This window comes from Piliocolobus tephrosceles, chromosome 1 (assembly GCF_002776525.5).
Source record: "Piliocolobus tephrosceles isolate RC106 chromosome 1, ASM277652v3, whole genome shotgun sequence".
NCBI lineage: Eukaryota > Metazoa > Chordata > Mammalia > Primates > Cercopithecidae > Piliocolobus > Piliocolobus tephrosceles.
In genome coordinates, this window is record NC_045434.1 from 128,706,821 (window position 1) to 128,730,430 (window position 23,610).

At 38.2% G+C, this 23,610-nt stretch overlaps 1 protein-coding gene and 1 pseudogene across 2 annotated transcripts in view; one reads left to right on the forward strand and one right to left on the reverse strand.

Annotated features, from left to right (window-relative positions):
* Positions 1 to 23,610, forward strand: part of DIPK1A (divergent protein kinase domain 1A) — a 128,824-nt gene that overhangs the window by 30,619 nt on the left and 74,595 nt on the right. The window lies entirely within an intron of this gene.
* On the reverse strand, positions 5,044 to 20,454 carry LOC111555107 (annotated as a pseudogene).

Consider the following 23,610-nt stretch of genomic DNA (forward strand, 5'->3'; position numbering starts at 1 on the left):
TTTTGGATTTCCATAGAGTGAATGCACAGTGAATTGGACATAAAAACTGGTAAGAATTTATTAAATAGTAAAACTCATGATCCTATTCAGTTGTAAACTCTTGGTAGCTGGGGGGTACAGGGACTATGTTTATACTTTTTGGATTTCCATAGAGTGAATGAACAGTGAATTGTATGTAAGGGTATCTATATCTTTGTGAATTCACAATTGTCTTAAGTAGTAGAAAAGCAAAAGTAAAAGTTGTTTTTACAGTTAATTTCACCCCCAAAGATCTAAAAGACCTATTATTAAACAGGTTCAAATCGTCCAGGACCATGTATAACAGCACTCAATAAAGCAATGGATAAAGGGTCTTGATGTCTGATAGTGCTGCATGGTACTTGCTGTGGAGGGTCTGGCAAAACTGGACTAAAACAGCTTCTCTGAGCTTCTTTCTTTCTTTTTTCTTTTTCTTTTCTTTTTTCTTTTTTTTTTTTTTTTTTTTTTTGAGGTGGAGTTTCGTTCTTGTTGCCCAGGCTGGAGTGCAGTGGTGTGATCTTGGCTCACTGCAACCTCTGCCTCCTGGGTTCAAGCAATTCTCCTGCCTCAGCCTCCCGAGTACCTGGGATTACAGGCGTGCACCATCACGCCTGGCTAATTTTTGTATTTTTAGTAGTTGGGGTTTCTCCTTGTTGGTCAGGCTGCTCTCAAACTCCTGACCTCGGGTTATCCGCCTGCCTTGGCCTCTCAAAGTGTTGGGATTACAGGCATGAGCCACCGTGCCTGGCTTCTCTGAGCTTCTTTTATGTTCTCCTTCTGTTTCCCCTTCAGAAAAACTATACTTAGGTTTTCAAAGCTGCCTATTTAGTTAAATGAATGCAGAAAGATGTGATCCAGATTTCCATAACTTCAACTGTGTACTGCATTTTTCTGACATTGTTTTTCTTGCTGACTCTATGCAGAGCCAAATCTGCAGCTTTTTTATAGTAGAGATGATGTTTCCTGTGAGGTTTTTTTGTTGTTGTTATTGTTCTTTTGTTTTTCTTTTTGAGATGAAGTCTCTCTCTGTCGCCCAGGCGGGAATGCAGTGGCATGATCATAGCTCATTGCAACCTTGAACCCTTGGGCCCAGGTGATCAATCCTCCCTTCTCAGGCACCTGAGTAGCTGTTCTAGCCAGTAGAGTAGATGTTCCAGCCTGGCTAATTTTTATCTTCCTATTTTTTGTAGAGACAAGGTCTCGCCTTATTGCCCAGGCTAGTCATGAACTCCTGATCCTCCCACCACAGCCTTCCAAAGTGCTGGGATTACAGGCATGAGCCACCATGCCCAGCCATTTCCTGTGTTTTATTGTCTTTAGTTAGTTAGGTATAGAATAGTGAGGGAATTTTTTTTTTTTTTTTTTTTTGCTCAATTATTTGAACACGTTATAATATAATAAGGATAAGATAAAGATCTTATCCTTGAGTTGTCTGGAACTGTATTTTAAATGATAAAACTGATTTCAGCAACCCTGATTGACCCTGTTCATTTTATAGATAAGGAGGAAACATGCTCAGGTCATGCAGCTAGTCAGTAGCAGGGATAGCACTTAAATCCTGGTCTTGTGACCTTGATTCCAGTACCCCTCTCTGCTTTTAAATATATTCAGCCGTAATTTTTAAAGAATCTCCCCAAGTTTAAAGATTCAGAATTTACTAATTGCGTTTTACTAGTTTTAAAACCATTTCTAATCTCATTTTATTTTGGTGATTCTGGGACTTAAAATACATAGTTCTTTAAAAAACTGTTATATTAATGTATAGTATCTCACAAAATAAAAGTATATTGCAATTTCTAGCAAAATACCAAACAGGAATGTCAAGTTATGAAATGACTCCGATTAAAAGAGTTTAAGACGTGAGCAACACGTTCTTGTTAGTATTATTTAGAGAGTAGTGTTGCTCAGTAGAGAGGTGGAAATATTGAACTAGGAATCTCAAGACCTGTGTTTTGTCCTGTCACCGACTAGCTGTATGATTCTGGGCAAATGACCCACCTTTGCTGGGCTTCAGTTTGCTTGTCTGATACTTAAGGGAGTAGAGCTAGAATTATAACCGTTTCTTCAGTAGATAACTCTCACTTTGTTGAATGTGAGAAGTCAGGCAGAGCACATTTGTCAGAAGTCTTTGGACATGAAAATGATCTGTGCCTAATATTCTTCATCTTGACACTAGTAAGTAACCACAGACCCGCCAGCCAGCCAGCAATCAATCTCTATTCGTAGAACTTCCATTGTTGTCCATGTATAGCAGTCTGGAGAACAGCCAGGTTTTATTTTTGCCAGGAACACTCTTGGCAAATCTGTATCCCTAGGGATGTCTGTTTAATTTTGTGGTGCAGAGCACAGTTTAGTGAAAAAGAAAAGGAATGCTGAGCTATTTGATTCTGAATGTTTTCAGAGATAGATCATTTTCATTTGTTTCCACAGTATCTATGTTTCAAGATGTTTTGAGGGAGAAGGTGAGCCAAAATAAGATGAAAAGAGGAAGGTGAGAAACCTTCCAGTATATGCTGACTCAGGAAATACATTTGAACTATGCGAGTTTGCATGTTTCCACAAATAGAAAACTTCTGATATATGTATATAAAAGTAGACATCTTGCCAGATTTATCATTTTAGCTTTTCTCATGCATAACTTTTTGATTTTAGTTTCCTAGATTTAAACTGTTAAGAAAAAAAAACTTTTCTTTTATGAAAAGTTGGCATATTCTACTAGATATTTCAAAACTATCCCATTATCTTGCCTTCTGGAAATAAATATAGAAGTATATGAATTTGAATACATTCTCCGTTTTTTTATTCATTCATAAAGATCTCAGTTTACATCTAGATTTAAAATTCATTTGTTCAAGAAAATTTGTTTTGTGACCAAAAGTTGTATGCTGAAAATTAAAAACCTGAATTTCTTAAACCGTAGAAATAGATCCAGTTGAGGTTGCATTTAGTTAAAATGCCATTGTGTGTTACCACTGACCTTTGTTCTTTATTAAGTTTTTCAGTCTTTCAAACCTTTAACATCTTTTTCTTCTAACTTTCATATCTGTTTGTTGACAAATCCTAAGAAGTTTACTTTCATAATGTCTCAAATTTTACCCCTTTGTCGTCACTGCTGTTGGCCTATCCTAATCCAGAAGGGCCTAGGTTGCTGCAACAACTTCCTAACTAGTCTCCCTTTCTTCAGTATTCCCTTTAAAAGTCTTAAGCTAACATCCAGATTAATCTTCTTTAAACATCAGACTGTATATCTGTTTAGAAATCTTAAAACTTCTTCATTTAAGCCTCAATACTGTCAAGCATTTAAAGCTCTTTATGTGTGGTCCTTTCTTTTCCATCCAACTAAATTAATTCAGCAAATAGTGTTGCAGACAGTGATATGTGAGGCACTGTGCAAAGGTAAAGATAAATCAAATCTAGCTTCTTGCAGATATATGTCAGCATTAATGTCAACACATCGGGAATTTTTTTTTTTTTTTTTTTTTTTTGCTTTTAGAGACTTGTTCTACTTCGTTCCATTCTACTTAAATTATTCTTGCCCAAATTATCAGTGATCTCCTTATTGTTAGATCAGGCAGTTTTCTTTTCCTTTTTTTAAGAAACAGGGTCTTGCTTATTGCCCAGGCTGGTCTCAAACTCCTGGCCTCCAGCAATCTTCCTGCCTTGGCCTCCCAAAGCGTTGAGATTACAGATGGCAGCCACACCCCGGGCAGTTTTTAATATTAATTGTACTTTACTTTGTTATGGCATTATATACTATTGATCATGCCTGCCTGCCTGATACTTTTTCCTTCTGTAGTTTTTAGATATAGAAACTATTCACCTTTTCAATTTCTTCTTAGAACTTTTCAAAGGGACAGAGTTTTAGTTGTGTTGATTTTTATTTTATGTTCTGTTTTATTAGTTTCTATCTTTATTATTTCTTCTACTTCTTGGGTTTTGGGGGTTTTTGTTTGTTTTTCTGTTCTTTTTCTTCTTGAGATGTATGTTTAGCTCTTTCATATTTTTAAAAAACGTACTTTAATTTTTAGAGCAATTTAAAATTTGTGACAAAATTAAGCAGAGCATTGTCATATACCCCTCTGCACCACACATGTACAGCCTCCCTGACTATCAATATCCCTCACCAGAGTGGTACATATGTTACAATTGACAAACCTACATTGACACATCATTATCTCCAGAAGCCCATAGTTTACATTAGGGTTTACTCTTGATGTACATTCTTTGGGTTTTGACAAGTCTATAATGGCATGTATCCACCATTATATTATCAAACAAAGTAGTTTCACTGTTCTAAAAATCCTTGGTGCTCCACCTGTTCATCCCTCCAACCCCTAGCAACCACTGATGTTTTTACTATTGCCTTTTCTGGAATATTATATAGTTGGAATTCCACAGTATGTATGTGGCCTTTTCAGATTGGCTTCTTTCACTTAGGAATACACATTTAATCAGGTAGGGTATGTCTGACAAATAATTTTCTAAAATATTAAAATTACTACAAAAGGAATACACATTTAAGATTTCTCTATGTCTTTTCATTGCTTGATGGTTCATTTCTTTCTCTTTTTCACATTTTATACTTTAATAAAATGATAAACACTGTTATAGGTAAAAGACAATTCAGTACATTTAGTTGGATAATATTTTTTAAATTTTTAAATTTTTTTTTTTGAGACAGAGTCTCGCTCTGTCGCCCAGGCTGGAGTGCAATGGCATGATCTCAGCTCACTGCAACCTCTGCCTCCCAGGTTTAAGTGATTATCCTGCCTCAGGCTCCTGAGTGGTGGGACTACAGAAGTGTGCCACCACACCCGGCTAATTTCTATTTTTTATTTTTTGTATTTTTAGTAGAGATGGGGTTTCACCATGTTAGCCAGGATGGTCTCGATCTCCTGACCTTGTGATTCTCCTGCCTCAGCCTCCCAAAGTGCTGGGATTACAGGCGTGAGCCACTGTACCTGGCCTAGTTGGATAATATTTAAAAATTTGCATGTTTATGAGCTCATAGATTGTTTACCACCATGGTATATTTTAGTCAATGTAGTCAGAGTCTTCTGGAATTCCAGAAGTTTTATCAATTTTATTTTCTTCAAACCCAAATTTTCTTTTGGCCCAAGATTTTATTGCAAATATGTTATCAGTCCATCTGTTAACAAGTACTTTATTTGCCTGATGTATTTCTTCAACAACTTGCGGGTCACATTATTTGCATTTTTCAACTTCTGTCTTTAGCTGTTCCCTTTGATCCCAGAGTGAATGCTCTTTGGCTAGCATGGTTCACTCCTTCATCTCATGTTGGCCAATTTTAGTTTTTCTGATGCTTTGCTGTAAGTTTGCATGCTTTTGGATTCTCTGAAACAACTGAGATTTCAGAACCTCCAATTTACAGGTCCTTGCATGAAGAATTTTACTTGGAGAAGCCTGATAATAATTAGAAGTTCCAGTTCTCTCACCAACCATATCATTATCAACTAAACTTTGAAGGACTTTTTTCTTTTACTAACACAGCAGTAATGCCTCTCTCTGTGGGAGCAGTCTTCTCCATGTCTTTTTTTTTTTTTTTTAGAGATGGGTCTTGCTATGTTGGCCAGGTTGATCTTCAACTCCTGGCCTCAAGCAGTCCTCCTGCATCAACCTCTCAAAAGTGCTACTATTACAGGCGTGAGCCACTGCACCTGACCTTCTCCATCTCTTTTAATTGAAATACATCTTTTGTTTTAAAAAATGTTTCCATCATGCAGGCTCTCTTTTCTTCTGCACTTAGTCTCTTTTTTCTTTGATATGGTGTGGGCACCAGGCCTTCCAGTGGTGGGGTCTGCACATGGGGTGAGGGGCCAGCTCATTTCTTTTTATTGCTAAATAATTGTCCATTGTCTGATGTACCAGAGTTTATGTATCATCCACCTACTGAAGGACATCTTGGTTACTTCCAGGTTTTGCCAATTATATGAGAACTTTGTACTTTCTGTTCAGTTTTTCTGTAAACCAAAAAAAAAAAATTGCTCTAAAGAATAAATCTATTAATTTTTTTTAAAAAAGAAAAAAGAATCTGTCTCTCCATTCATTCAACAAACATTTGTCAAATATCTAATATGTGCCAAGCAAGGAATGAAGTACTAGAAATAATCAATTACGTAAGACATATTTCTTTCAAGGAGTGTAGTCTAGTGGGAAAAGTAATTCAACAACTGGAGTGATATTTGTATTTCAGAAGTGTGTATAGAATGTTACAGGACCCCAGGAAGGGACCATCTTAGTCTTAGTTGGTATAGGGGAGGGAGAGACAGAAAAGGCTTTTAAGAAGCCATGTTTAGTTGGAGACTTTTAGAATGAGTATCAGTTGACTAGATAAAAATTTGTGTGTGAGGGCATGGGCACCTTGGGGAGATAATATTCTATATAGAGTAAACAGTATCAGAAAAGGCATAGAAAGAAGAAACAGCATAGCACGAACAGAGAATTACAAAAAGTTCTTTCCTTCGCAAAAGAAAAGATTGCATTTGAGGGTATTTAGGTCATGAAACTAAGAGGGTAAATGATACCATGAAGGGCCCTCTGTGTTAAATGAATTAGAATTGGTTCTATATCCTGAAGGCTAAGGAAAGTTACTGATTTAGTTAATATGAGAAGATTCCTCTTTTTTTCTTCTTCAAATACATAGAAATGCTGGATAAAATATAAGCTCCCTTTCTCAGTTGTTTTTTTTTTTATTATTATTACTACCTAATTAAGTTTGAAAGCAGACAGAGGAAATCTCCAGATACCAGAAGTGACAAGGAAACTCAAACCCAGATATGAAAGAGAGCTAAAGCCAAGATGGCCAATGGGGAGTGGGAACCATACTTTTAAGTGCTATATGAGGTGAAGAGAAAAGACTTCAGGCTTGTGAGAATCAGAGAATTGCAATTGGCCTGTGTCCTTAAAATTGGGAGCCACCAAAGGCCGTGCTGCCCTTGAGGAAGAGTATTCCACAGCATCACTCCCCTGGCTTACAAAAGCAACAGGGACCTGTAAGTGGGGTTATAGGCCTTTAGGGAGTCAGAAACAAGGAATAGGGCCAGAGGGAGAAGATGACCAGTGACCCAAGCCTAAGCCAGTCAGCTCATAGCATTCTACTGGCCACAGTGCTTGGTTCAAGGGTGGTTATGTTTTCTAAAAATTTGTTTAGTTGGAGTGAAGCCCAGGACCACGTTTGATGGTTTGGCTCTTTCTTCCTTCTCTGGTTTTGAAGATGGAAGCATGTAGCTCTGAAAGCTGCTGGTTCCATCTTGTGACAACTTGGAAAGTCAGCCAGGATAAAGATGAACCTCTGAAAGGTGGATGAAGAATTCCAAAAAATTCACCCAGTGTGAGACACTGAATCAAAACAACACTGATTATTTCATCTGCTGGTGATGGCATAATAGATTACTAACCTCTCACAGATAAAGATTATTGAAATGTAGATTTAAAAATTATATATATGCATTTATATATTTGCAACAGCTATTTAAAGGCACTGGAAAGGAAGTGAAAGAAAAGATAAACTCAATCTGAAAGGAAGGAATTTGCCCCTGAAGGTCCTCCGCAGTCTGTGCCTGGCTCCAGAGGCAGAATTATTGGATAACAGGGCTCAGGACTAGTAGAGCAGCCAGAAACTTAGGCAAAAAAATCTTGGAAGGGGAGGAGATGCAGAAAGATTAGTCACCAAACCTGCATTTAACATCTGCCCAACTCCTTCATATGTGTGGGGAGGCCCAGGAAATGCAATGAAAAAGCAGCACCTGGAAGCTAAAAGAACAGAGAAGAGGTTTCAACAGATGCTGATGGCAGGGGAGACAGAATTTGGAAATTGAAGAGTCCCACCAAATTAACTGCCTGCTAGAACAAAGATCCATCTTCAGAGGAATGTAACAGAATCCAGAGTCATGACAACATATTATACGTAATGTGTAAGAACCAATCCAAAAATCACTAGACATGTGAAGAAACAGGAAAATGTAACAACGTTCAAAAGAAAAGTAGTCAATAACAAAATATCTTCAAGATGACCAAGTGTCCGTATTCTAAGTCAAAGCTGTTAAAGCAGTCATAAATATGCTTAAGGACTATGAAAGAAAATATGTGTATAGTAATTGAACAAGTAGAAAACCTCAAACAGAGAAAGAGAAATTTTTTCTTTTTTCCTTTTTTTTTTTTCCTTTGAGATGGAGTCTCACTCTGTTGCCCAGGCTGGAGTGCAGTGGTGTGGTTTCAGCTCACTGCAAGCTCTGCCTCCCAGGTTCGAGCTATTCTCCTGCCTCAGCCTCCCGAGTAGCTGGGATTAGAAGCATGCACCACCACATCTGGCTAGTTTTTTTATTTTTAGTAGAGACAGGGTTTCACCGTGTTGGCCAGACTGGTCCCGAATCCCTGACCTCAGGTGATCCACCCACCTTGGCCTCCCAAGAGACACTTTTTAAAAGTGAAAATTACAAAACACTAAAGTATAATAACTGAAATGAAAAATGGACCTTACAGCAGATTTGGGGCATCAAAGAGTCAATTAACTTGAAGACATCGATAGAAAATACTCAAAGAGCAGAGAGAAAAAAGATTCATGAAAACTAGATAGAGCCTATGAGACCTCTAGGACACTAGCAAGCAGTCTAAGCATACATGTAAGTAGAGTTCCTAAAAGAGCAAAGAGAGAAAATGGGGCAAAAAATTTTGAGAAAATTTCACCAACAGTAAAATTTGGCGAAAAAATATCAACTTACAGATCCAGGAAGCTTAACAAACCCCAAGAAGAATAAGCACAAAGTTAACCACATCAGATACATTTTAATAAAACTGCTGAAATCTTGGCTGCAGTGAGAGAAGAACAACACACAGGGGACCAATAATACATAATTACAACTGACTTCTCATTAGACACAGTGGAGGCCAAAAACAATGGTATTACATCATTAGATTTCTACAAGAAATAACGTGCCACTCTAGAATTTTTTTTTTTTTCTTTTTGAGTCAGGGTCTCACTCTGTCACCCAGACTGGCATGCAGTGGTGCAATCTTGGCTCATTGCAACCTCCATCTCCTGAATTCAAGCAATTCTCATGCCTCAGCCTTCCAAGTAACTGAGATTACAGGCATGCATCACCATGCCCAGCTGATATTTGTATTTTTAGTAGAGTCGGAGTTTTGCCATGCTGGGCAGGCTAGTCTCAAACCCCCGAGTTCAAGCTATCTGCCCACCTTGGCCTTACAAAGAGCTGGGATTACAGGCATGTGCTAGCATACCCGGCCTCTAGAATTACATATCCAGAAAAACTAGTCTTCAGGAATGAAGGTTAACTAAAGATATTTTTCAGAGAAAAACAAGAATTCTTCACCAGCAGACCTATAATATAAGAAATGCTAAAATAAGTTTTTCAGGCTAAAGAACTAATACTAGAAATAACACTGCAAATGACACTAACTGGTAACTCATATCTTCAGAAATGAATGAAGATCAATAGAACTGGCAAATCAGTGAATAAATATGAAAGACTATAGATTATTTTCTTAATTTCTTTAAAAGACATACTAATGGTTAAAGAAAAATTAAAACACTATTTTGTAGGGTTTATAACAGTAGCACAAAGGACTGGGATAAATAGAATTTTGCTGTTACAAGACATCTATATTTAGTGTTTATTGGTACAGCATTAACTGTAGATTGTATTAGTTATGGATGTATATTTTAATTTCTAAAGCAACCAGTAAAACAAAAGTACAAAGAGTTCAGCAAAGGACAATAGAGGCCCACAAAATACTAGTTTACATCCACTAGGATGACTATAATAAAATAGATAGAACAATAACAAGTGTTCACAAGGATGTGGAGAAATAGGAACTCATACACTGCTAGTGGAAGTGTGCAATATTGCAGCTACTTTGTAAAGTAGTTTAGTAGTTTTTTAACAAGTCAAATATAGAGTTACATAAGACCCAGCAGTTCTACTCCTAGATATATACCCAATGGAAATGAAAACCCACATCCACAGAAAAACATATACATGGATGTTAATAGCAGCCTTATTTAAAATAGTAAAAAAGTGGAGACAATCCAAATGTCCATCAGTTGGCGAATGGAAAAATAAAATGTGGTATATCTGTGCAGTGGCATATTGTTCAGCAATAAAAAGAAGTACTGATTCATGTTGTAACATGGATGAATCTTGAAAAGTTATGTTAAGTGAAAAAAGCCAGTCACAGAAGACCACATATTGTATTATCATTTATATAAAATGTCTAGAATAAGCAAATCTATAGAGAAAGAGAGTTGATTCGTAGTTGCTTTGGGCTGGGGGAATGAGAGGAAGGACAGCTAATGAGTACAGGGTTTCTTTGAAGGGGATGAAAATGATCTATAATTAGATTGTGGTGATGTTTTTACAACCCTATGAATGTAGTTTTTAAAACATTGAATTGGGCCAGGCGCAGTGACTCATGCCTGTAACCCCAGCACTTGGGGAGGCTGAGGTGGGCGAATTGCTTGAGCCCAGGAGTTTGAGACCTTGAGACCAGCTTGGGCAACACAGTAAGATCGCATCTCTATTAAAAAAAAAAAAAAAAAATTAACTGGGCATGGTGACATGCACCTGTAGTCCCAACTATTTGGGAAACTGAGATGGGAGGATCACTTGTGCACAGAAGATGAAGGCTGTGACCTTGTGGGGCTATGATCGCCACTACACTCCATCCTAGGCGAAAAGCAAGACCCTGTCTCAAAACAACAACAACAAAACATTGAATTCTATACTTTAAATCAGTGAATTGTAATATGAGTTGTATTTCAATAAAGCTGTTTTTAAAAGACAATACTGAATTTTTTTTCAGTTCACCCCAAAAGAGGAATAGAGAAACAGCAAACAGATGAGACAAATAGAAAACACTAAAATGGCCAGTCCAGCCAAATCCAGCCAAATCAAATGTAAATCGACTTAACATTACAATTAAAAGATAGAGATTGTCAAGTTGAAGAAAAGCATTACCCAACTATAAACTGTCTACAAGGCATGCACTTAACAAAAAGATACAAAGCTTCAAAGTAAAAGGATGGAAAAGGATATACCATGTAAACATAAATAGAGAGTTAGAATAGATATTTTAATAATGGAAAAGATGGACTTCAAGGAGTACTACCAGAGATAAACAGGGACATTTTATAATTTTTAAAACTCAATATATCAGAAAGACATAATCCCAAATGTATAGATGCCTAATTAGCTTCAAAATGCATAAAGCATAAAACTGACAGATGGAAGAAAGGATTCAAGTCTACAGTCATACTTGGAGATTTTCATATCCCTTTTAGAGCAATTAGTAGAACAACTAGGCCAAAAGTCTGTACAGATAGAGAAGATTTTAATAGCACTGTTAACCAGCTTGCCCCAGTTAATATTTATAGAACCTAATACCCAACAAATACAGAATAAACAGTCTTTTTAGGTACCATGGAACTTTTACCAAGATAGATCATATCCAGGGCTGTGAAACAAGTACTTTACAAGTTTCAGAAGATTGAGATCTAACAGAGTATGTTTTCTGATTACAACTGATTAAACTATAAGTCAGTAACAAAAAGATATTTGGAAAATCTCCAAAGACTTAGAAATTAAACAGTATATTTTGAAAATATTTTGAACTGAATGATAATAAAAAATGTGTTAGCATTTTGGGGATGCAGTTAAAGCATTGCTTACAGAGAAATTTATAGCTTTAATTGTTCATATTAGAAAGGAAGAAGTATTAAAATATATTATTTAAGTGACCAGAAGCTGGAAAAAAATAAGCAAATTAAACCCAAGAAAAAAGAAAGTAAAGACAATAGCAGGTGGCAGTTAATTAGAAAATAGACAATAGAAACAATAAATAAAACCAAAATGGGTTTTTTCAAAAGATAAAAAAAAATTGAAAACCCCTAGAAAAAGCTCATTATACCAATACTGATAATGAAGGAGGAGCATCATTATGTATCTGTAAACTTCAAAAACATAATCAAATTTGAAAAACAACTTTATGCCAATAAATTTGATACCTTTGATGAAACAAATTCCTGGAAAAATGTAACTTGCCAAAACTGACACAAAATTAAATTTAAAAACTGAATAGTCTTGGCCGGGCACGGTGGCTCACGCCTGTAATCCCAGCACTTCGGGAGGCCGAGGAGGGTGGATCACGAGGTCAGAAGTTCAAGACCAGCCAGGCCAACATGGTGAAACCCCGTCTCTAATAAAAATACAAAAATAAGCCAGGCATGGTGGTACGCGCCTGTAATACCAGCTACTCGGGAGGCTGAGGCAGGAAAATTGCTTGCATCTGGGAGGTGGAGGTTGCCGTGAGCTGAGATCGTGCCACTGCACTCCAGCCTGGGTGGCAGAGCGAGACTCTTGTCTCAAAAAAACCCCAAAAACCAAAAAACAAACAAAAAACCCAAAAAACTGAATAGTCTTTTATGTGTCAAAGAAATTCGCTTTGTGATAGAAAACATTCCTACTGAGAAAACTTCAGGCCCAGAGAGTATCACAAGTGAATTCTCAGACATTTATGAAAGAGACTGTAAAATCTAACAAACGGCTTCAGAAAATAAAGGAAGAAGAAATAACTTATCAACTAATTTTGTGAGGCTAGTGTAATTCACATACTAAAATCTAGTAAAGATATTATGAAAAGTTAAAAATCTCTTATGAACGTACATAAAACTCTTTAACAAAATATTAACAAATTGAATCCAGCTATAAATTAAAGAATTAATAGAACATGATCAAATGGGTTTTATCCCAGGAATATAAGATTGGTTTTGTATTTGAAAATAAATAAATGTGGCCATCTCAATAGACATAGAAAAAACATTTGACCAAAATCAGCATGGGGCTTAAATAAAATTTAGCAAACTGGAATTAGAAGATAGTTTCATCAGTCTGATAAACGGCATCTACAACATGCCTTCAGCTAACATCATTCTTAATAATAAACCCCTGAGGACTATGCCTTTAAAACCTGGAACAAGGTAAGGGCAGAGAGCCGAAGGCCCATGGGACATGACCAACTCAGCATTCCACTGGAGGCTATATGATCAAACAACAAACTATTTATTATGAATGCAGGATGTGAGCAAACTCACAACTGCTCCTGCCGACAGGTTTGCTGGAGGCAGTCATTCCCTGTCACTGAGGTTATCTACTGCGACATCTAGAGCCTGTTGTTCGAGGAATGCAGTCTTGCAAGCCTACTCTGGACCGAGCAGCTGACCCCTTCTTCCACCCCACTTCTCACTGTCTCTTTTGCCTAATAAATACGAAGGGCTGTGTAAAGCTCAGGGCCCTTGTCCACTAGAAGCAAGATGCCCCCGACTCCTTCTTCCAAATATAGTCTTTTGTCTTTGTCTTTTATTCCTGCATTTGCCCCCGCTTTGTTCAGTCTCCCTAGGTCTGTGCAGGTTACACAGTGATACCCCAAACAGCGACAGAATTGGGTGCTCCACAGGCAAGGATACCGTTCCCAAAATTTCTACTCAACATTTTTCTGAATGTCCTTGCCAATGCAATAAGGCAAGGAGAAGTAAAAAAATAAAGATTAAAAAGGAAGAAGTAAAAATGCCCTATTCTCAAACTATTTATATAGTATAATATCCTAAGGAATCAATTTTAAAACTACTATAAACAATAAGTAAACTTAACAATAAAAAATTAATTGTATTTTTACTTAAATAAGATTTAAAAACCGGTTGTATTTTAATAGCACCAAAATACTTAAGAATAAATTTAACAAACATGCACACCTCTACACCGAAAAGTATAAAATACTGCTGAGAGAAATTTAAAAAGGTGTAAATAAATGGAGAGGTATGTATTTGAGTCCCTAAATTCTGTTTCAGTTGAAGCCAATTAGAGATAGATTTTCCGTGGACTTATAATGAAAAGAGTCTCAAGTAATATGCCAGAGATTGTAGTTTTGTTTTTGTTTTGTTTTGTTTTGTTTCTAAATATTCCATCAGTGTAACACTAAGCCTGATGGTTGGATTTGAGTTTAGCAGACCTGCCCCAGATGGAAGCCTGTTAAGACACCGGGAATTAGATTAGAAGTTATGCTCATCAACTATGCAGCTGTGGATTAGAGCAGAAGATTTCACTAGCACATATGTTGACAGAATGGTGCCAGTGGTGGTTCATATACCTGTTTGTTGTCAAATAACAGGTCTAGATGTTTTTCTCATCCTCAAATGAGAGATCACATAACAATACGGGACTTACAAAACTTTCAGAACAAAGAGAACATCATTATGAAGATTTAAAGGAAGAGCAACTCTCTGAAAATTATTTATTATAGACATGTAAGAAATTTCAAAACTTTTCTAGCATCCTTAGTTGATTCAGGAAGATACAGCCTCTGTGGAACTGAAATATAAAAGTATAAGGAACAGGCTGAGTGAGGTGGCTCATGCCTGTAATCCCAGCACTTTGGGAGGCCAAAGCAGGCGGTAACAAGGTCAGGAGTTCGAGACCAGCCTGGCCAATATGGTGAAATCCCGTCTCTACTAAAAATACAAAAATTAGCCAGGCATGGTGATGGGCACCTGTAGTCCCAGCTACTCGGGAGGCAGGCGGGAGAATCATTTGAACCCAGGAGGCAGAGGTTGCAGTAAGCCGAGATCGTGCCACTGCACTCCAGCCTAGGTGACAGAACGAGACTCCATCCCAAAAAAGCAAAAACAAACACACACACACACAAAGTATAAGGAACAAATAGGCTGAGATGAAAAGGGAGCAATAAGCATGGGAAGCTACAGGTAAACTGGACATGCAATAGCAGTGAAGATGTAAACGGAAGAGAGTGAAAAGCAGGATTCACCCCGAGGTGTACTGAAGCAATGATGTGGAAAACACATTTGAGAAATATTCTCTAAATGCAGAGGAAAAAAAGAAAGGAGATGAAAACTGTGAGGGAGATGGTAGCTATGGATGACAGACGTTTCTACATCACCAGTGCCAGAACTTGTGAGCCAAAGTTTTCAGGGGAAAAGGTTGTGACTAGAGAGTGTTGTACCGGCTGCATTTTGTTTCATTCTTGAAGGTTACAGACATTCATGTACGCCAGGGTTCAAAATATGCTGTGCACATAGCCTTCTTGGAGAACAAAAACAAATGAACGAAGTTTTAATTGACTGAAAGACAAATCAAAATGAACTTAAGAATAGGATTGATGTTACTAAACATCTTCAGACTTCCAGAGGACTGCCAGCAAGTACAGGGCCCTCCTGAGTTCTTAGAATCCGCATCTTAGCAAACCACATTGATTGAACTGAGTCCATGGATGAGGCTGCAGGAATGTGTGTCATGTTGGCATCTGGATTGCACTTAAAAGCAAACAGTTCCCTCATGAGTTATTCTCCCCAGACAAAATTGTGTAGTTGGGCAAAATAATTCATCTGGTAAATCCTCTGCCTAAGGCATTATTTACCACAAGATCTAGAAGTTCAATTAAATAAGATTACACTAAAATAATGCTAAAAAAAAAAAACTCCAAAAAAACTGAAAAGAAATATTTCAAATGTTAAAAAATTAAGTGACTACTAAGTTGTCATGATTTTTAAATCTTCTACTTTTGAAATGAGCATGTAGTTTTCAATTAAAAAAAAGCTATAGATAAAGGAAAATTGATTAAAATGCTGTTAACTAAGCAAAAGGGCATACAAAATAGTGAAACGAAAGCCAGAAACAATTAAGATTTTAATTAAACAGTTAAACTAGAGAACATAAATATTATATAAACAATAGTATTAGCTTAAACAATGTAAAAAGGAACATTCAAAACACTAAACTTTTTAGATTTAAAATTCTTAAATTTTAAAAACAGACATTAAGTTCTTTGTGACTGCTCTACCAGGAAAAAAAAAAAAAAAAAAAAAAACAGACAGTAAATGTGAGGTCTTAATTTCTTTGAGCAGTAACCTCCAACCTGAGGCAAACAATTAGAGCACATTCTGATGGCCTTCAAGCTTGAGGGCTTTACGGGTAATTGTTCTTTTATTGGAGAGCCAAGGGCTGAGGATAGAACTCCTGGTCCCTTTCCTTGTACCTTTTATAGATGACTTGCTTTCACTTCTTAGTGACTACCCTGGTTTGATACTTGAAAACAGAGGCAGGATCAAACTTTTAGCCTTCACTTTGGATCCTGTTCTAACTAACTGCACAACTCCGAGGAGCTGGTCTTTCACCAGACAGTACTTCCACTCCAGAGATGTCCTGCCCAAGACTGACTCCCACTCAGCCGGGTTCCTCAGGTTCCGTTGTCCTCCTGTCCTCAAAGGCACTTAGGATGTAGCAAACTGTCGTATTTTTTTACTCCCTACTAGCAAATTCTGCTTTCTTAATTAGTAAGCCTATATATGCTACCTTATACTTTTGTCAATTTTTTTGAAACACATTGCATTTTCTACATACATACTCTGGATTTGGTCTGATATGGTCATCTTTGTGTTCTCTCCTTTGGGCTCTCCTTTTCTGGGACGTCGTTCACAATTTGTCCATCCTGAATGTGTTTCCATAGCAATTGAAAACCAAAACACAATTGCTTTCTCAATAGAGTTATAAACTCCTGAAATCAACAGTGTCTGAGGGCTGAAATCGTGTCTCATACTTTTCTTACGCAACCTAGAATAAAGCAGCTTGGTATTAAAAGAAAAACACTGGCCAGGCGCGGTGGCTTAAGCCTGTAATCCCAGCACTTTGGGAGGCCGAGACGGGCGGATCACGAGGTCAGAAGATCGAGACCATCCTGGCTAACACAGTGAAACCCTGTCTCTACTAAAAAATACAAAAAACTAGCCGGGCAAGGTGGTGGGTGCCTGTAGTCCCAGCTACTCAGGAGGCTGAGGCAGGAGAATAGCATAAACCCGGGAGGCGGAGCTTGCAGTGAGCTGAGATCCGGTCACTGCACTCCAGCCCGGGCGACAGAGCGAGACTCCGTCTCAAAAAAAAAAAAAAAAAAAGAAAAATACTAAAGTGTCAGTAACAGCAACAAGTAGCATTTCTTTGGCTCTGCATTGCCCTCCTAACTGTGTAAACCGGCTTCTTCCAACCCCTTCCCCAGCTAGTCCAGGGAGTCCCCAGGGATAGCTCAAGTTTGCCTTTGACTACAATTCTCTAGACTACTCTGTGGGTGGCCACTTCCCCCAGCCTGTAGTCCATGAATGTTTTTCTCTGAGATACCATGCCCCACACCCCTTTCCTTCCTCTTACGCTCTGGCTCCTATGCAAAATCTACTGCCACCCCCATGCTCTGATACACAATGTTCTCTGAGACTCAGTTCTTTGGTTTGGTTCTTCAGCTGGTCTAGTTCAAGCGATGCATTGCCCTGCCTCTGCAATACCAACCCGTTGTCTTTACCGTAGCTTATGTGCTTGGATTCACTTTCCTTTAAAATGAATTTTTTCCTAGGAGGATGCTGGAGCCACAGAACAAGTGTTCCCTGCTTCATGGACTAACTCACTAACCAACCATATTAAAACATCTGTTAGTCTTCTAAGGTTGAGTGAATAAACTATCTTCTCCAAGATGTCCTTTCGGAATTCCCTCTGCCTCTGTCACTTCCAGCTAAATATGTATCTCTTCTTTGTACCATGGTTACTCTGAATATGTCCTGGTATATTTGTCCCTTCTCATGCTGCTAATAAAGACATACTTGATACTGGGTAATTTATAAGGAAAGAGATTTAATTGATTCACAGTTCCACGTGGCTGGAGAAGCCTCAAAATCATGGCAGAAGGCAAAGGAGGAGCAAAGTCACGTCTTACGTGGTGGCAGGCAAGGAGAGCTTGGGCAGGGGAACTCCCATTTATAAAACCATCAGGTCTCATGAGACTTACTCACTACCATGAGAAGAGTATGGGGGAAACCACCCCCATTATTCATTTATCTCCACTGGCCCCACCTTTAACACATGGGGATTATTACAATTCAAGGTGAGATCTGGGTGATGATACAGACAAATCATATCACTTGGATATAGTTTTTATCATATTAGATGGTAATTATCTTTTTACTTACCTGATTCCCCATCTAAACTATGAATTGATTGAGGGAAGGAGTCATGTCTCATGCATCTTTGAATTCTGAATGTTTAGCTTAGTTCTTGTCAGTTAGTAGGCTCTATAGAGTTGCAAGTTGAGCCTGTGATGTACTTGTGTACAACACGATAGATTTGGCTCAAATATTACGTCATATTGATTAACGGCAGTTTTCCATTTGATAAGAATTATCTGCCAGGGTGGTTCTTTTTCCTTTAAGATTGATGTCAAATCAATTTATCAGACATTTTGATGAGCACCCATGTATCCTAAGTACTGCCTTGTCCCTTGGATATATGGAGATGAGTAAGACATAGTTCCTGCCCGGAAGAAACTTCCCTGGGTCTCCCTTCCACCATTTCTTTGTTCTTCCTTCTCATTCATGCTTGTCTGGATACATTTTTACTGAGCCTGGATTTGCATCTAATGGAGTAAATAAACGTAAGGAGGTTAACTATAGTATAGTATACTCAGGGTAACAATCAAAGTGTCTTCCAGATATAGAGATAGCACGGAGGAAAACATGATAGAATTCTTAGGGTGATACGGGGTATCCTGTAGGAGGTGACTTCTGAGTGAGTTATCAAGGGTGAAAAGACACTCTCCACGCTCAGGTCAGTGAAAGGTACTCCGAAAGAAGAAAGAGAATATGCAAAGGCCTAGAGAAGTGAAAGTACCATGTCTTCCAGAAACAGTAAGTACTTTGGTATTGTTGCAACATTAAGTTCAGTAGAATGATGATGCAAGCGGTGGTGAGAGATGAAGCTAGGATAATAGGCAATATTTTTAAGTGCCAAAATCTTTTATGTTTAGGTGACTTTTTAGTTAAGAATGGTAAGGTCTCTAATATAGCTGATGATATTTATAATCCAAACATGAAGCCATATATTGCTTTACACAAAGTTCTGTGGTCATCTAGCTATATTTTAGTGTTTATTGTATAGGTGGACGAGAATAAAAAAGAAGATGATCCCTGGAGTTTATAGTCTTGTTGAAGATACAGAATATATCCACACAGACAGTTTAGAGCAGGAGTTCCCAACTCCCAGGCTGCAGACCAGCACCAGCCCATGACTTGTTAGGAACCAGGCTGTACAGCAGGAGGTGAGTGGTGGGCGGGCAGCATTACTGCCTGAGCTCCACCTCCTGTCAGATCAGCGGTAGCATTAGATTCTCACCGGAGCTGGAACCCTGTTGTGAACTGCGCATGTGAGGGATCTAGGTTGCCTGCTCCTTATGAAAATCTAACTAATGCCTGATGATCTGAGGTGGAACAGTTTCATCCTGAAACATCGCCCCACCTCACCCTCACTCCCCACCCCATCTGTTGAAAAACTGTCTTCCATGGAACCCGTCCCTGGTGTCAAAAAGTTTGGGTACTGCTTGTTTAGATAGAGCACTTAGCAAGCAATCTGCAGACTGGTGCCAATCAAAATTGTAAAGGTGGGGTATAAGCACAATCTTGATTGAGTTGTAGGAATGATTAGGAGAGTGTGTAATTAGAAAGAAACAACCTGATTTTTGGCTTCAGAAAAACAAGTTCCATAAGAGCTAGCTGAACGTGGAAAATGCAAAATTGAGGAATGTACTTATAAATTAGAAACTTCTTGATGTTCTGTAGTTTACAGTAAAGAAATGGCTCCTGACCGGACGCGGTGGCTTATGCCGGTAATTCCAGCATTTTGGGAGGCCGAGGCGGGCAGGTCACCTGAGGTCAAGAGTTCAAGATCAGCCTGGCCAACATGGTGAAACCCCATCTCTACAGAAATACAAAAATTAGCCAGGCATGATGGTGGGTGCCTGTAATCCCAGCTACTCCAGAGGCTCAGGTGGGAGAATCGCTTGAACCTGGGAGGTGGAGGTTGCAGTGAACTGAGATCGAGCCATTGCACTCCAGCCTGGGTGACAGAGTGAGCTCTGTCTCAGAAAAAAAAAGAAATGACTTCTTACCTAGACCAACAAGTAATCATCTTTAAGCCTTGTAATATAAACAAAAAACCAATTTAGTTTTCTTTATAATAAATACATTTATTTTCTTATTCTCTACTAAGGACGGGAGCCTATGTGTTACGTCTTTAGTTAACAGTTATTTTCCACTATTTTTATTTGTATCTTTAGATATTCAGTTTGCCTTAGACATTGTTTATTGTTTATATAAAATGGGTCTCTGGGTTTCTGCCAAACTACTGTCAGTCCATACTACACAGGGACTATCTTAGGCCCTCCTTTCATCTCTTTATTATCAAAAATTCACCACAGCCTCTGCCCTTTTCCTTATGGAATATAGGAACCCAAACCTTCTCCTTGCCCCACTAGTTCCTCCCGTTCCCACAACTCTCTGGTTGGGTATTCTTCTTCCATTGAGCTAGTGTGGACTTTTGGCAGACCGTGGGGGTTTCTATGCATACCTTCCTAGAACCTTTGATCAGTAAAACATTTTACACTTATATAAACTCAAACTTAGGAGGAGGTGTGTTTTAATCCTCCAAAAGAAGAATGGGGGAACCTTTCACTTTCTATTTATATAATTTATAAATTGTTTAAGTTTGACAATGAACATTCGCTGTTTTTGTAACTGAAAAGTAAAGATGGTTCGATTTTGAAAAATGAAATCAGGAATAGAGCCTTTTCTACCATTTCAGGTCTATTAAATGAACCTATCTATCTATATGTGTACATACACGCACACACCCCACTACCAACGTAGTGCAAAATAGTGTTGAAAAACTCATAATAATTTGGAAAGCAAAAGCCATAAAAATGTTGATACTGTATGACTCGAGAACTCTACTTTTGAGAAACAACTTAAGGAAATAATTCAAAAGAATGAAATTCTAAAAAATCTATATGTAGCCTTGTCTAGATGCAGAAAAGTTGGGGAAAGAAAACTTTAACGTCAACATAGGGGGAAGAGTTAGGTAAATAATGATACATCAACTAGATAGAATATTATTGCAACACTGAAAATGACTATTATAAAAACTATGTTAACAACATTGAATGTTTACAGTACAAAGAGAAAAGAATACACAATTATATATACACTGATTACAGCTGTGTGTAAAATGAATTGCATGTGGACAACTAGAAAGGAAAGTGGATAATGAAAACAGCTGTTCTAGTGTATTGGAATTATGGGCAAGTTTTGAAATTTTATTGAATGGTTTTTCAGTACATAGGAAAAATTTGAGTTTCAGATTGTCAGTTAATTTAAATTATTGTTATTCTGAGAGTTTTGCAGCAAAAAGAAGGAAGGACTCTGGAATCTGAGCCCCTTTCTTCTTTCTCTCATGGACCAAAATAATTACATTGTGGGAAATAAGGAAACCTCTACTTTCTTAGAAACTTATAAAAATGAATATTATCAAGGTAAATGATACTGGAATGGCCTCCTGGGGGAGATTGTAGACTCCATTTTCAGAGATTCTTTAGAAAAATTAGAAAGCAGTATTGATTGATTGATTTATATTACAAAAGATGGATTGGCCGAATGCAGTGACTCATGCCTGTAATCCCAGCACTTTGGGAGGCCCAGGTGGGCAGATCACCTGAGGTCAGGAGTTCGAGACCAACTGTTTGGTGAAACCCTGTCTCTACTAAACATACGAAAATTAGCTGGGCGTTGTGGTGGGCGCATGTAATCCCAGCTACTTGGAAGGCTGAGACAGGAAATCACCTGAACCTGGGAGGTGGAAGTTGCAGCGAGCCTAGATTGCGCCATTGCACTCCAGCCTGGGTGACAACAGTGAAACTCCGTCTCAAAAAAAAAAAGATGGATCAAATCTGACCATTTTTCTAACAGCTTTATTGAAATAAAATTCATATACTATAAAATCCTTTTAAAGCACACAATTCAGTAATTATTAATATATTCACAGTTCTACAACCATTGCCACTCTCTAATTTTAGAACGTTATTACTAAAATACCCATTAGCAATCACACCCCATTGCTCCTTCCCCCAGCCTCTGACAACCAGTAATCTACTTTCTGTCTCTATGGATTTGCCTATTCTAGACATTTCATATAAATGGAATCATACAATATGTGGCCTTTTGTACTTCTTTTACTTAGCAGAATGTTTTCAAGGTTCATCCATGTTGTAGCATGTATCAATACTTCGTTTCCTTTTATAGTTAAATAATATTCCATTGTGTGATATATACCTCATTTTGTTTATCTACTCATCCGTTGATAGACATTTGGATTGTTTCCATTTTTGGACTATTATGAGTAATGCTGCTGCGAGTGTTTGTGTACAGATTTTTGTGTGGACATATATTTTTAGTTCTTTTGAGTATATACCTAAGAATGAAATTGCTGGGTCACATTGTAAGCCTTTTTGTGGAACTGTCAAACTGTTTTCCAAGGTAGCCGCACCATTTTACATCCCAACTAGCAATGAAGGAGAGTTCCCAGATGATCTTTTGACATCCCCTTCCAGTTCTTAACACACTGCTTGTTAAATAGGAAACCCAAGAATAGATGCTAACTATTCTTACTGATATTGTCCTCACTATTATTAGGGAAAGCTGATAATTACCCCGAGATACATTAAGTATATGTAAAATGAAGTTCCTGTATTATTTCCTTTACTACACTGCATCTTGCTTTTGTTACTCTCATTAATTGGTAATGGTATATATTACATTTTATAGAGAGAGACTGTAAATGTGTGTGTATAAATTTCTTCCGTTTTCTTCAAGTAAACTACTTGCTCATGGATCTGAAGTCTGTAAATATTAAATACACGGACTCATGTATTTAGGGCATGCTGTTTTGTCCTCCTGAGTCCTGAATTGTGCGGTAGTGAAAGAGATCTACAGATGTTGCTGTGTTAATAGCTGCAGGCTATCAGAGCAAGGGAAGATAAAGAAGGAAAGTGGAGACCTGGACCTTAAGCACCAGGATCACTGAGGTTAGAAGTACAGGAGGGTGTGTGTGTGTTTCCTTTTTTTTTTTTTGAGACAGTCTTGCTCTGTCACCCAGGCTGAAGTGCAGTGGTGCCATCTCGGCTTACTGCAACCTCCACTTCCCAGGCTCAAGGGACTCTGGCCCCTCAGCTTCCCGAGTAGCCGGGATTATAGGTGTGCACCACCACTCCTGGCTAATTTTTTTGTATTTTTAGTAGAGATGGGGTTTCACCAGGTTGGCCAGGTTGTCTCTAACTCCTGGCCTCAAGCAATCCACCCACCTCAGCCTCCAAAAGCCCTGGGATTACAGGCGTGAGCCACCGCGCCCAGCCCTAGGTGCCTACTTCCTTTTTTTTTTTTTTTTTTTTTTTTTGAGACGGAGTCTCACTCTGTCGCCCAGGCTGGAGTACAGTGGCACAATCTTGGCTCACTGCAACCTCCGCCTCCTGAGTTTAAGCAATTCTCCTGCCTCAGTCTCCCAAGTAGCTGGGACTACAGGTGCCCGCCACCATGCCTGGCTAATTTTCGTATTTTTAGTAAAGACAGAGTTTCACCATGTTGGCCAGGCTGGTCTTGAACTCTTGACCTCAAGCGATCACCCACCT